The sequence below is a fragment of the Filicampus tigris genome, chromosome 22 (assembly GCF_054856515.1).
Source record: "Filicampus tigris isolate MCC_2025a chromosome 22, RoL_Ftig_1.0, whole genome shotgun sequence".
Taxonomy (NCBI): domain Eukaryota; kingdom Metazoa; phylum Chordata; class Actinopteri; order Syngnathiformes; family Syngnathidae; genus Filicampus; species Filicampus tigris.
Genome location: NC_141238.1, coordinates 10,175,887 through 10,191,381, shown reverse-complemented (window position 1 = coordinate 10,191,381; position 15,495 = coordinate 10,175,887). Strand labels below are relative to the sequence as shown.

General features: G+C 45.3%; 1 pseudogene; it reads right to left on the bottom strand.

Moving 5' to 3' along the window:
• Positions 1-30: 30 nt before the first annotated feature.
• On the bottom strand, positions 31-10,927 carry LOC147126967 (E3 ubiquitin-protein ligase TRIM35-like; annotated as a pseudogene).
• Between the last annotated feature and the right edge of the window lie 4,568 nt (positions 10,928-15,495).

The window sequence follows — 15,495 nt, the reverse complement described above, 5'->3', positions numbered from 1 at the left end:
ACATCACATCATTCACTGATTTTTGACGGCTCACGATTTGAGAGCTCCACTTTTCCGAGACTTGACGTCCACCGCCCCACTCTCCTGCTGCTGGGGCAAACCATTACCAGAGGGAGAGGGCAATGGACTATATACACGGAGTGGTGTGACGTATTTCTGGTAAAATCTCCGAAGGCATCGCCCTTTACGGTCATACCCAGCGCCATTGTTTTGAAGCCGTTTTACTTCAGAGAATTTCTATCAATTGTCAACGTTTTGAGGTAGTTTGGGGGATTATTTTTATGTGAATGGTTGCGTGTATTGGTGAAGAAGAGGTGAGAGGACAGCACATCGAGCTATCCCTGCTGCGTGCCTACACAGATAATAAGTAGGTTGTACACGGTGTTACTGCCCCTTGTTGAGCAGCGCCTGCTGATGAATGCAGCCGTCAACCACACGAGGGCGCTGTTTAACTACAGTAGAACTCCCACAGCCACGTCATGTCATGTCATCTTCCAAACCGCTTATCCTATACAGGGTCGCGGGTAGTTGCTGGAGCCTATCCCAGCCATCAATGGGCGAAGGCAGACTACACCCCGAACTGGTCGCCAACCAGTCGCAGGGCACACATAGACACTGTCACTGAGCGGGAATCGATCCCACGCTGCCCGCACACAACTCAGGCGTGTGTACCACTACACTATCAGTGACCCCCACAGCCTACGTATGACTGCAAATTGAACCACTTCTCTGTTAAGTTTGTCTGCAACACGCAGTGGATTGTAAAACAGCTCGATTGTGCGATCTTAACCTTCTGTTTACCCCCCTCGTCCTATGGGTCAAAAAAGACCCGTCCTACCAAAGCCCCAAAATAAAGCAACCTAATTGAATTTTAAATCCAAAATCTATTTTGCATGATGGAACAACCTGTTATTTAACAATTCAACACAAATTAATTCATTTTTATCATGTATTTTTGTTACACAAATGTGCGTGTGCGTGTGTCTGCATGTGCGTGGATTTGTAAATGTGTGTATCTGTGTATTAGAGAGAGTTTGTGTGCCCTTTGAACTGTTTTCTGGTGTTTATATGCTTTTATAATTCACGGGTCAAAAACGACCCATAAGACAATCTTTGTACCGAGTAGTGTACAGCCCACATGGAAACTTTAACAAAAACAATGTATCACTTTTTCTAATTATGAGATCCATTTAGGAAAAGTCATAAAATTTAAAGTTGGAAAAAGATTGTTTAAGGTTTTTTTTTCCACAGCTAAACATGGTAATGGCTCAATTTTGACCCACAAGACAACACAAGGGTTAATATGTTATGAACTTTAGAATTGTAATATTAGGACTTTTTCCTTAGTAAAATGATGTTGTTTTTTTTGTATTCTAGTATTGCAACTATATCACGATAAGAATTTGTTGAAATATTTCTGGTTTGCTTTGGATGAAATCAGTGATTTTGATGGGCTCCACCTGCAACAAAATCAACGTGGCGTTCACGCCCTCCAACAGTCGTTATCTCCTTGAATGTTGCACTTTGGCACCTGGCTAATCGCAGTTATACTATTGGACGACAACAATTCCATCAAGGTTTATTCAAAGGTCATCATCTGAAGTCAGATAAGCACTGGCCGAGCAAGCAGAAGTGCACTTGAGGGACATGAAAGTTAATTCCGAAAGACAGGTTAAACATCTTAGACAGAGGAATGCATCAAACGATTTGGAGCAAACAAAACAAGACGTTTGTCAGCTTGAACCTTCTGAGATGAATACAGTACATACTCGCACAGAAAGTGTGAACTCACACTTGAACGTCTTGTCGACCTGACACTCACTCCACCGGCCGTCTTGAATGTTGCACTTTGGCACCCAGTAAAGCGCAATTCTACAATAATAAAGACATAAAGGTTTGGTCATAACATGTCCAAGTGTCATCGATTGAAGTCTGGCAACAAAAGCACAGCTCCAGGAAGTGCACTTTGGACTTTTTGGATAGAAACCGATCTGTCCACTCGTGACTGAGGCAGACGCTCTGCGGCTCTCCTGAGAGGGAACGTTGGAAGCTTTGCAAGGACCATGCCTAGCAAAGTTGAGGACAATCTCCAATATCCGACTTTAAACTTCTTACAGAAGTCAACCCAAACATATTTTTTCAAGAATATGGCCCACTGGTTGAAAGAAGGCATTGTGATGCATATTACATTTGTAGAATAAGAGCTAATCCACCCATTTTTAGCCGTCTCTGGGGGCGGCCATTTTGTCACTTCTGTTGACTGTAAATGACATCACAACTGCTCAGGGCTCAGGTAACGACCAATTACGGGTGACCTGTTTTCTGAAGTTGAGCCATGATTGGTCGTTATCTGAGACCTGATTATCTGTGAAGTCATTTTCAGTCGACAGAAGTGACAAAATGGCCGCCCCCGAGATGTCTAAAAATGGCTGGATTTTGCTGCTTAACTCTGATTCCACAAACACAATATTAATCAGAATGCCATGTTTCAACTAGTGGGCCTGCTGGGAACATATTCTTGAAAAAAATATGTTTGGGTGGACTTCCCCTTAAAGTATTTTTACTTCACTTCATGTATTTACTTCCTTCAAAAATGTATTCATTTTAATATGTATGTAATTACTTCAATTTTTAATTTTCTTTAATTTCTTTTTAATTTAAAATCTTTAATTTTTTTCCCCGTTCCAGATGCATACCTCATTTTGAACGTGTAGATCAAATTATGCACTAATGATTTCAAGCTTGACTTTTTCTCCTCATTTCTTGGTCTGAAGCTTCTGGAAGACTTTCACGCCTGCTGTGTTATTGTCCGTCTTGTGTGTGGCTTGCAAAGCAGAGAGATTACTGCAGGTTGGGGGAAGTCGTTTGCACACTCTCTATGCAAGCTATTGAGTGGAGAAGGTCTGCAAACTTGACATCGGTCACAAATAAATGTTGAAATATGCGAACGAATACGTGCACCGCTTATCCTGTACGGGGTCGCGGGGAGGTGCTGGAGCCTATCCCAGCAGTCTTTGGGCAGTAGGCGGGGGACATCCTGCATTGTTTGCCAGCCAATCGCAGGGCACACAGAGACAAACATCCGCACTCACAATCACACCTAGGGGTAATTTGGAGTGTCCAATTAATCTACCATGCATGTCTTTGGAATGTGGGAGGAAACCGGAGTACCCGGATAAAAGCCACACAGGCACGGGAAGAACATGCAAACTCCACACAGGAAGGCCGGGGCCGGATTCGAACCCACGACCTCTGAGATGGGAGGCGGGCGAGCTAGCCAGTCGCCCGCTGTGCCGCCCAAATAAATATAAAAAACCCTAACTAGATGAATAAATAGCTGTGCTGTTCAAGAATTCGAATAAATATTAAAACAGTTAAATAATTAAATATAAATGAAGCTTTCAAAAAATACTGACATAAATATTTGGGGGGAAATATTTCAATCAATACTGAAATATTTAGAAATTGAAATGATTAGACAAACAATACATTTTGAAATAATGAACACTCAAATAACTCTGAACACGTGTAAAAACAAATACTGAACTGTAAAAATTATATTAAATATAAATGACAATTATTATATGAATTATATGATATAAATAAATATTTAAATAAATGATTTTTTTAAATAAGCAGACACATATTGAGATCTTTATGATGAATATTGAAAAAATGTAAACAAATATTTAAATGATAGAATAAATATTAAAATAAACAGTTAAATACCCAACAAATACTTAAATATTGAAATCCATCCATTATCGATACCGCTTATCCTCACAAGGGTCGCGGGGCGTGCTGGAGCCTATCCCAGCTGTCTTCGGGTAGTGGGTGGGGGACACCCTGAATTGGTTGCCAGCCAGTCGCAGGGCACACAGAGACAAACATTCACACTCACAATCACACCTAGGGGCAATTTAGAAAGTCCAATCAACTTACCATGCATGTTTTTAGAATGTGGGAGGAAACCGGAGTACCCGGAGAAAACCCACAAAGGCACGGGGAGAACATGCAAACTCCACACAGGGAGGCCGGAGCCGGGATCGAACCCACGACCTCTGAACTGTGAGGCGGACGTGCTAACCAGTCGACCACGGTGGGCGACTGGTTAGCACGTCCGCCTCACAGTTCAGAGGTCGTGGGTTCGATCCCGGCTCCGGCCTCCCTGTGTGGAGTTTGCATGTTCTCCCCGTGCCTGCGTGGGTTTCCTCCGGGTACTCCGGTTTCCTCCCACATTCCAAAAACATGCATGGTAAGTTGATTGGACACTCTAAATTGCCCCTAGGTGTGATTGTGAGTGCGGATGTTTGTCTTTGTGTGCCCTGGGATTGGCTGGCAACCAATTCAGGGTGTCCCCCGCCTACTGCCCAAAGACAGCTGGGATAGGCTCCAGCACGCCCGCGACCCTTGTGAGGATAAGCGGTATGGATAATGAATGAATGAATGAATGAAATAAACAGTGAGACATTTAAAAAAAACATAATGGAACAATATTGAAATAAATATTGACATGTTTGAATATTTAATTAAGGATATTGAAATAATGACATAAATGCTAAATACTAGTGTTGTTCCGATACCAATACTGGTATCGGAAAGTATCCTGATACCACATTAAAACACTGGTATCGGTATCTGCGAGTACTTACAAATAACATGCTGGTGCCATTTCTCGATGCTGTACTAGTAAAGAACGTTGAATGCAGTGCTTTGTATCTTGCTCCCTGCTGCTTTTTAATGTGTGTATGTGTGTGTGAGGGGGTGCGTGGGGGTGCAGTGGGGTACAGGAAATATATTAAGATATTCAACATAGAAACTCCAGCAAGAGCGAATGTTGCAAGGGGCAGAACCAAAGTGGCCAGGTTCAATACGTTAAACCTGATGCAACATTTGAGGACGAAACATGTGAACAAGCTTGCGGCAGCGGCGGCACATTTTTAATCCCTCACACTGTGTGAAGAACCTTGGCGTCATTTTTGACTCTGAGCTCAGTTTTATTCCTCATATTAAAAATGTAACCAAGATTGGTTTTTATCACCTTAAGAATATCGCCAGAGTCCGCCCGTTTCTCTCTCAGGCTAACACGGAAGTGCTGATGCATGCCTTTATTTCCTGTCGTTTAGATTACTGTAATGCCCTGCTCTCTGGCCTCCCGAAAAAGAGCATTTCACCACTGCAACTACTGCAGAATTCAGCCGCTCGGGTGCTGACGAGAACCAGAGGGCGGGAGCACATTACGCCAGTTTTGAAATTGCTGCATTGGCTCCCTGTGTGTTTCAGGATCGATTTTAAAGTACTTTTATTAGTTTATAAATGTGTTAATGGTCTTGGGCCATCTTATTTATCTGATTTGCTTTTATCATACCAGCCCTCGCGGATCCTGAGGTCCTCTGGCGCCGGCCTTTTATTTATTCCAAGGGTGAGGACCAAAATGCATGGCGAGGCTGCATTCAGCCGTTTTGGTCCTCACCTTTGGAATAGCCCGCCAGAGGATGTCAGGTCTGCAGAGACTGTTGATATTTTTAAGAGGAAGTTCAAGACACACCTTTTTAGTTTGGCTTTCAACAACTTTTAAATAATTTATCTTTTCTTTTGATTGAAGATAGTTCTATGTTTTGCTTTGAATGTTTTAAAGCACTTTGAGTTGCATTTTTATGTATGAAAAGTGCTATATAAATAAAATGTGATTGATTGATTGATTGATTGAAAAAGGGGAATGGACCGCAACAACAAACCCTACTCAATTTTGGATTTTGGAGTTGAACTTGTTGGATTTTTCTACTGCTTGTTTTTGGTTTTGAAAGTGGATTTGGGAGCCTGAAGTTGTTGCGATGGGTCACTAGTACTCAAAACAAACTTTTAGAATAATGTCCTCTAGCTTTTGTAATTAATCCGACACAATCCCTCTCAACAATACCTCGTGTATATTATTTCTTATTTTTTCCTGTTTCACAAAGGTTTTTAAGTCTGACCAAGCCATGATAGCAATGGTTTTACATCCAAGTGAGTATGCAGTTCTTAAGAATTACAAGAAAAAAATGCTCATATATATCTTCTTTTTTTTTGTCAAAAGTCTAGTATCGGTACAGTATCAGCATCCGCCAATACTGCACAGCTGGGTATTGGAATCAGTATCGAGGCCAAAAAATGGCATCTGAACAACACTACTAAATACATAAATATTGAAAGAGGTAAATAAATATTGATATAAAAATACTTAATTGCTGGAATAAATAATTATTGAAATAGTTGAATAAAGAGCAAAGCAGATACTTAGTGACACATTTCTTGATTTATTTATTCCCATTTGGCAAACCACAACATGACATTTTCTGACTGACTGAGTTCGTTCTTACACATTCTTAAGCATTCCTCTTTCTTTAAAATTTTTGTTTTTAGATTATTGAACAAATCAATCCATGTCAAATATCCCTTTCGGAGAAAAAAAATGTCTCATGCAATACAATTTTCACATGTGGGAGCAAAACATCTCCAACATCATCACTGATTTAAGTTGTAACACGAAGGGGAAGTGGAATTATTTGCAGAGGAATGTTCTCAATCGTGCAAAAGAAATGAAACGAATTCATGTTGTCAGACAAACGTGGCAAAGCGGAAGGATTTGTTTTGCACAAATGAAAGAGGTTGAAAGAGAGTCAGAGTAGGAAATTGATCTTTCGTTCGTGTCCACTTGAACTCGGATCCTCTGCGGCTTCACTGGCAGATTCCAGCATCCAAATTGGTCATCAAACCTTCTGTATGTACCATTAACAAATGCAAAGCGGCATACGCTCATGTCACGTGGCAGACAAAGGTCCCCCCACATCACCCCCAATTCCCAGCGTGTGTTGTCTCCCACCTCCACATCCCACGTGTGTGTTCCCAAGGCCAAAGCAGAACCGAGCACATAGGTCCACTCGGACCTGTCTGGATTCTTTGGACGCTGCTGTCCTTCTTCTTTATAAGTCACGCTGGTTAGTACTTCAGACAGACTGAGTCGTGGACCGGCCGTGTTTGGGTCCAGAATGACGGGACTGTAGGAGACCATCTCCTTCATTCGTTCCCACACGTTGAACGCAAGGTTGCTCACATGTTTGGCTACGTCCAGCAGAGCTCCTCGGAGCCGCTCAGGCCTGCCGGGCAGCTTCTGCAGTCTGGTCATTGCGGTCTTGAAGTTTTTCATGAAGAAAATGGGGTCAGTGGTCAGCTGCTCCTCAGTGCTTCTGATGGCGTCTGAGAGAGCCGCCATGTCTCTGCTCAGAGTCTCAATCTTCTCCTTCATCCTCCGACTCTTCTTCTGCTCTTCCTCCCTCACAGCAGACAACCTGGCCTCCTCCTCAACCTGCAGGAAGCAATGAAGCTCCTCGAAATGCTTCTTAATCTTTCTTTCAACTTGCCTGCTCTGGACCTTGATGTACGTCGCTTTTTCATTGCAGTTGTCTCTTATGCCATTAATATCTTTCAGTCTTTCCTTTGCGCCCGCAGGCCTACTTGGATTTTCTCTTTGTGACCTTGCATAACTTCATCGAGGGGACGGAACTTGTGGCCAGCGTGGATTTTTGCATCTCTGCAGATGAGGCACACAAGCCCCTGGTGGTCCACACAGAAGAGTTTCAGTTTCTCCTTGTGCAAGCTGCAGACGTCCTTTGCCTCCACTGAGGCTTATGAGAAGGCCTCACACACATTTCTCAGGGCCAAGTTTGAAGGTAGATCCATCAAGCTAAACGCAGTCCTACAGACCGGACACGTTTGATCTCCTTTCTGCTCCCACCACTGCTGCACACACGCACGACAGAAGTTGTGACTATATGGCAGCACCCGCCCGAAAAGGACACGTGGGTCCCCCTTCCCATGGGCTCACCACTGGTGGGAGGGGCCAAAGGGGTCGGGTGCCGTGTGAGCTGGGCGGCGGCGGAAGACAGGGACCTTGGCGGTCCGATCCCCGGCAGCAAAAACTAGCTCTTGGGACATGGAATGTCTGAGCTGGTGTGTGAGGCTGAGAGGTTCCGATTAGATATAGTCGGGCTCACCTCCACGCACAGCTTGGGTTCTGGTCCCAGTCCTCTCGAGAGGGGTTGGACACTCTTCCACTCTGGAGTTGCCCAGGGTGAGAGGCGCCGAGCAGGTGTGGGCATACTTATTGCCCCCCGGCTTGGCGCCTGTACATTGGGGTTTACCCCGATGGACGAGAGGGTAGCCTCCCTCCGCCTGAGGGTGGGGGGACGGGTCCTGACTGTTGTTTGTGCTTATGCACCAAACGGCAGTGCAGAGTACCCACCCTTTTTGGAGTCCTTGGAGGGTGTGCTGGAGGGCGCTCCACCTGGGGACTCCATCGTTCTGCTGGGGGACTTCAATGCTCACGTGGGCAATGACAGTGAGACCTGGAGAGGTGTGATTGGGAGGAACGGCCCCCCCGATCTGAACCCGAGCGGTGTTCGGTTACTGGACTTCTGTGCTCATCACGGATTGTCCATAACGAACACCATGTTCAAGCATAAGGGTGTCCATATGTGCACTTGGCACCAGGATACCCGAGGCCGCAGTTCGATGATCGACTTTGTAGTCGTATCATCGGACTTGCGGCCGCATGCTTTGGACACTCGGGTGAAGAGAGGGGCGGAGCTGTCAACTGATCACCATCTGGTGGTGAGTTGGCTCCGATGGTGGGGGAAGATGCCGGTCCGACCTGGCAGACCCAAACGTATTGTGAGGGTTTGCTGGGAACGTCTGGCAGAATCCCCTGTCAGAAGGAGTTTCAACTCCCACCTCCGGCAGAACTTTTCCCACGTCCCGGGGGAGGCGGGGGACATCGAGTCCGAGTGGACCATGTTTCGTGCCTCCATTGTTGAGGCGGCCGATCGGAACTGTGGCCGCAAGGTGGTCGGTGCCTGTCGTGGCGGCAATCCCCGAACCCGCTGGTGGACACCAGCGGTAAGGGATGCTGTCCAGCTGGAGAAGGAGTCCTATCGGGCCTTTTTGGCCTGCGGGACCCCGGAGGCAGCTGACGGGTACCGGCTGGCCAAGCGGAATGCAGCTCTGGCGGTTGCTGAGGCAAAAACCCGGGTGTGGGAGGAGTTCGGGGAGGCCATGGAAAATGACTTCCGGACGGCTTCGAGTAAATTCTGGTCCACCATCCGGCGTCTCAGGAGGGGGAAGCAGTGCACCATTAACACTGTTTATAGTGGAGATGGGGTGCTGCTGACCTCAACTCGGGACGTTGTGAGTCGGTGGGGAGAGTACTTCGAAGACCTCCTCAATTCCACCGACACGCCTTCCACTGAGGAAGCAGAGCCTGGACACTCTGAGTTGGGCTCTCCTATCTCTGGGGTTGAAGTAACCGAGGTAGTCAAAAAGCTCCTCGGTGGCAAAGCCCCGGGGGTGGATGAGATCCACCCGGAGTTCATAAAGGCTCTGGATGTTGAGGGGCTGTCATGGTTGACACGTCTCTTCAACATCGCGTGGACAGTGCCTCTGGATTGGCAGACCGGGGTGGTGGTCCCCCTTTTTAAGAAGGGGGACCGGAGGGTCTGCTCCAATTACAGAGGGATCACACTCCTCAGCCTCCCCGGCAAGGTCTATTCAGGGGTGCTGGAGAGGAGGGTCCGTCGGAAGGTCGAATCCCGGATTCAGGAGGAGCAATGTGGTTTTCGTCCTGGCCGTGGAACAGTGGACCAGCTCCACACCCTCAGCAGGGTCCTCGAGGGTGCATGGGAGTTTGCCCAACCGGTCTACATGTGTTTTGTGGACTTGGAGAAGGCGTTCGACCGTGTCCCTCAGGGAGTTCTGTGGGGGGTGCTTCGGGAGTACGGGGTACCGAGCCCCCTGATAAGGGCTGTTCGGTCCCTGTACCACCGATGCCAGAGTTTGGTCCGAATTGCCGGCAGTAAGTCGGATTCGTTTCCTGTGGGGGTTGGACTCCGCCAAGGCTGCCCTTTGTCACCGATTCTGTTCATAACTTTTATGGACAGAATTTCTAGGCGCAGCCGAGGTGTCGAGGGGGTCCGGTTTGGTGGCCTCAGTATTGCATCTCTGCTTTTTGCAGATGATGTGGTACTGTTGGCTTCTTCAAGCCGCGATCTCCAACTCTCGCTGGAGCGGTTCGCAGCCGAGTGTGAAACGGTCGGAATGAAGATCAGCACCTCCAAATCTGAGACCATGGTCCTCAGTCGGAAAAGGGTGGCGTGCCCTCTCCGGGTCGGGGATGGGATTCTGCCCCAAGTGGAGGAGTTCAAGTATCTTGGGGTCTTGTTCACGAGTGAGGGTAAGATGGAACGGGAGATCGACAGGCGGATCGGTGTAGCGTCTGCTGTGATGCGGACCGTGTATCGGTCTGTCGTGGTGAAGAAGGAACTTAGCCGAAAGGCGAAGCTCTCAATTTACCGGTCGATCTACGTTCCTACTCTCACCTATGGTCATGAGCTGTAGGTCATGACCGAAAGAACAAGATCTCGGATACAAGCGGCCGAAATGGGTTTCCTTCGCAGGGTGTCCGGGCTCTCCCTTAGAGATAGGGTGAGAAGTTCGGCCATCCGGGAGGGACTCAGAGTCGAGCCGCTGCTCCTCCGCGTCGAGAGGAGCCAGTTGAGGTGGCTCGGGCATCTGATTAGGATGCCTCCTGGACGCCTCCCTGGTGAGGTGTTCCGGGCATGTCCCACCGGCAGGAGACCCTGAGGACGACCCAGAACACGCTGGAGAGACTATGTCTCCCGGCTTGCCTGGGAACGCCTTGGGATCCTTCCGGAAGAGCTGGAGGATGTTGCTGGGGAGAGGGAAGTCTGGGCTTCCCTGCTGAAGCTGCTGCCTCCGCGACCCGACTTCAGATAAGCGGGAGATAATGGATGGATGGACATGGCAGCACGACAGAATCTTTAAAGATGTCCAAACAGGTCGGACAATGGAGATCATCCTCAACGCGGCTTGCCATGGTGTTTGCGAAGTAACCGTCACACTTTACAAGATTTTAATGTTCCCTCTCAGGAGAGCCGCAGTGCGTCTGCCTCAGTCACGAGTGAAGGAATTGTCAATCCCCAAATGTACTTCCTGCTTTTGTTTCCAGACTTGCCCGCAGCAAAAAGCACACAGTTATCTGGGATCACACAAAAGCGCCGCTTTGTTACCACTTGTTCACTTCAAAAGAACATGTCAATCCAACAAGTAGTAAAACCAAGAGTCAAAAAGACATCCAAGCTTCGGCAACGTGCTAATTTAAACGTGCTATTTACTTCACTATATATTATCTAATCTTTTCAATATTTATTAGAATATTTCAATATTTATTTTCCCTTCTCTTGATTCTGTTTATTTTGATACTGATTTGAATTTAAATATTAAATCATTTCCATATTCGTTCAAATAGTTCAACATTTCTTTGTGGCCGATGTCAAGTGGCGGTCCAAGTTTGCAGACCTTCTCCACTCAATATTTTGCGTAGAGAGCCTGCAAACGATTTCCCCCAACTTCCAGCAATCCCGGATGACAACACAGCAGGAGTGAAACTCTTCCAGAAGATCCACACCAAGAAATTGGGATAAAAGTCAAGCTTGAAATCACGACATGCATGTCCAAATAAAGACATTGAGAATTAAATGGACAGGATGGGAAAAAAATAATCAATGAAAGTTGAACAACTTCTAGAAATCCTTAATAATTTCATCAATATTGAAATAGATACTGCAATGATTCAACGAATGTGGGTGGTGTGGAAGGACTGGACCAAGCACAAAATCATTTTCATGTGGGCTTTATTCCCAACGGAACACACACAAAAAATGCACTGCGTTAATATAATAAAAACGGAGATATGTAAATTGGTAATCAAATGTCAAGTTGCTCTCTGGTCTTCTTATATCGCTCATATTGTATTTTAGTCCTCAATGACAGCCGTATTCTAATCAACAAGAATGTACACAGCGATCAAATTGACAACAGCAGCCTAATAGAAAAATAGACATTAATAGACAACAGTAGTGGCTTGTTGAATAAAAAAACAATTATGGAAGTTTGAATACATAAAAAAAAGGCCAACCCACGGCCTTCTATGTATTCAAACTTCCATAATTCAGTGCCAGGAGCACTTCAAAAGATTCTGACAGTTGATGAGAAAAATTCAAAGTGTTATCTTCAAAAAGAGACCAAAACTATGACGATACTCCAAATGGTTCAAGTACAGCATCAAATTTACTTTGTTACTTTGGTGCACCTTTCGTTCAGGTAAAACTGCCAGGTGGAATTGCAAAGGGCTACCTCCATGAAACTAAAGATAAAGCTCTTTTGTTGTGCGTGTATAGCGAACCTTGAAATTTAAGATGTCTCATTAACTCCCTTTCAGTAAACATTTCCTGTTTAGTTCCAGGTAATGAATTATTTCTAACTTTGTAGATTATTTGGACGGTTCAGAATTAAGTTTATTAGTCTGCTCATTACAATGGTGAGGTTTAATAATAAGAAAGGACTACTTGTTAATCTGCATCATTACCATAAATAATCACCTTATCTTACATATGTCCATAGGAGTAGTGCGAGGCATGTTTGTATTTTGTGGAGGCTGGTGTGTCCCTTGCATTAGGGCTTTGGTCGTCAGGAGTACCAATCGTGCGGTGGGCAGTCGTGGGGAAGGGCACCTGCCCTACCAGACCACCCAGTGGGAGGGGCATATCGTCATGCCTCTCCCGGAGGTCCCAAGGCCGAAGGACTTCAACGAGGTCAGATCTAAATCTATATGAATGGCTTTATATTAGCCAACAGGTTAACCAATAACCAAAATGGGAATTACGCATCTCATAATCAGTTAAAAGTCTCAGAGTCAGCGTGCCCTGATCTGAGCACGGGGCCAGCTGGCCAGCCCCTTAGGCCGGGCCAGCCAGGGGGAGACCAGCCCACATTATGTTTAGATTTTGAAGACAGTATAAATGTGAGGGCTGCATGTTAGACCGCAGCCCTTTTCTGCCCTCGCCCGTCTCGGGTGAGAGCATTCAAGAGGATGGGAAAGCTGCTCAGATCTGATCATTGTATGATTCCTGAACTTCAGAGATGGAAAAGAAAACTGACGAGTAAATTCAATTGAGTTATGTGAGTCTTTATTTACATTGGATACTTTCTTGAAAGATAAAACGAACATGCATTGAATAAGTAGTTGTTTTGTAAATTGCTAATTGTATGGACTCCAGACATACAAAACCTTCCAACACTGCTATTCTCACCAACACACTTGTGTTTCTCAACACACAGAATCGTTTTAGCACACACACTGCAACTGAACGGTTTCTTCCCAGTGTGTGTTCTTGTGTTCTTTATTGAAGCTGATTTATCAGAGAAACCTCTACCACAATCTAAGCAGGAAAAAGGTTTTTCTCCACTGTGTGTTCGTGTGTGCTTTATTAAATCAGATTTATTAGAGATGTTTTTGCCACAAACTAAGCAGGAAAAAGGTTTTTCTCCACTGTGTGTTCTTGTGTGTGCTGTTAAAGACCACTTTGAACTTAATGTTTTCCCACACTGAGAACATTCACAGGATTTGTTGTCAGTGTGACATGCCCTATCACCTTTAGCTTGTTCATCATCATCATCATCATCAGTGTCAGGAGAGTGTGATGATGTGTCATCAGTTTGTGCTTGTGATAGTCCCCAGTAGTCACTTTCCCTTGTAACGTGTTGACTTGAGCTGCTGCTTGGAGGCTGCGCCCCTCTGTCGTCCTCACTCTCACCCTTGTCTTCATCTTCACTCTTTAAAGGGACAAAGGCCAGTGGTGACATGTTGATATCCGCCTCATCCTCCTCCTCCTCCTTTTTGATGTGAGTGAAGTCTGGCTCCTTTTGCTCAGGATGTAGATATTTTTCACAGATGTCTGCAGGACAAAAAGAAAGACACACATTTGGTTTGGTCACGTCAAATCTCAGGCAGTGACTTTGATGTTCTGTATTATCGGTGGTACCACCTTGACTTGTGCCCGTCCGATCCCAACTTGGGACCATCTGGGAAAAAAAAAAAAAGAATAAAGAGGAAGAGGAAGAAGAGAAAGAAGAAAAAAAATTGAAAAAGAAGAAGATGAAGAACCAATCTCGATTTTTCTGTGTTTACATGCAAGTTGCTGAGCAAAATGGCAAAAAGCTCCCAAACCTTGTTGAGAGAAGTTTAATCGAAGAAGCTCAAAGCAGAACTCATTGGCCTCCAGTAGCGCCTCAGTCATAGCAGATACCTACCACTCCCTCTAGAACACCTGCCCAAGGTAAGCAAAATATTGTATTGCTTGCTTCAGTCATGACCACAGTATTACTACGTTGTAGTTGCATTAAAAATGCATTTGTGTTCGATAAGTTCATCATGATTAGTGTCACGCTAGATAATCAATCAACGTCAAAATTGTATTAGTCTTCTTTGAACTAAATGAGATCGTGAATCTACTTTGACTTTCAGCTTCGTCAGGCAACGCAAAACCGTACATTGGAGCAATTTGATCTATGGACGCCCTGCGACGTGATATGAAATGAACATTTTTGTTGCTCTCTTGTAAAACACACTGCCTTCCAAATGATGATGCAAATGACCTTTTTTTCCCCTCAGATTTTTACAAATACTCTACCAACTCCGGTCCTCAAGGGCCAGTATTCTGCATGTTTTAGATGTTTCCCTCCTTCAACACACCTGATTCAAATGATCAGGATCATGATCAGAATTCTGCTGAGCTTGCTGATGAGCTCATCATTTAACTCAGGAGGTGTGAAACATCTAAAACATGCTGGATAGGGGCCCTCGAGGACCGTAGTTGGCGAGCCCTGGTCTATACGAATGGCACTCATAATTTACCAAGTCAACAACAGTTAGTGAATAATTTGAACGTTTTTAAACAAGTATTAAACAAGTATTTTTTTCCAAAATGAAAATGCTTTTTTTGTTCAAATACACTGCTATAAATGATAATGCACTGCAACATTTCAAGAGATTTTATAGGTTGTAAAGGACAGCCAATAGTCATTTGTTGACTTTGCAGCATTAGGAGGTTTGTATTTGCGGAAATCAAAAGCTGTTTCAATCCAAAACATCTGATCAGGTCATGTTACATTTGAACATATGACATGTTCTTTGGTAGCAGCTTGGCAAGTCTTGCATCCATTGAACTTGGCAGTTTTTGCAGCATTCCAGCATTCCCTGCTTGACTTTATCTGCAGGATATCCTGAAGCTGCTGTTTGGGTGTGGACAGCCTTCTCAACCTCATTGATCTCTGTTTGAGAATGCTCCAACGGTTGTGAACAGGCTTGAGGACAGGGGAGGACGGGGGCCACACCATGACTTTCTCCGCTTTCTGCCCATAGCACTAAAAGATGCTGAGGTAGTCCTTGTGGCATGAGATTGTTCACTGATGAGACCGTGCAAGCCCAGATGGCCGCGATGGATGCAATCGTGTACGCTCGGTGGATGGCCACCATGTTCCAACAAGGTTGCAATGTCATGTTTTGAGCTGGAACCAAGGAAGAATATACCTAATTGTCAGGTT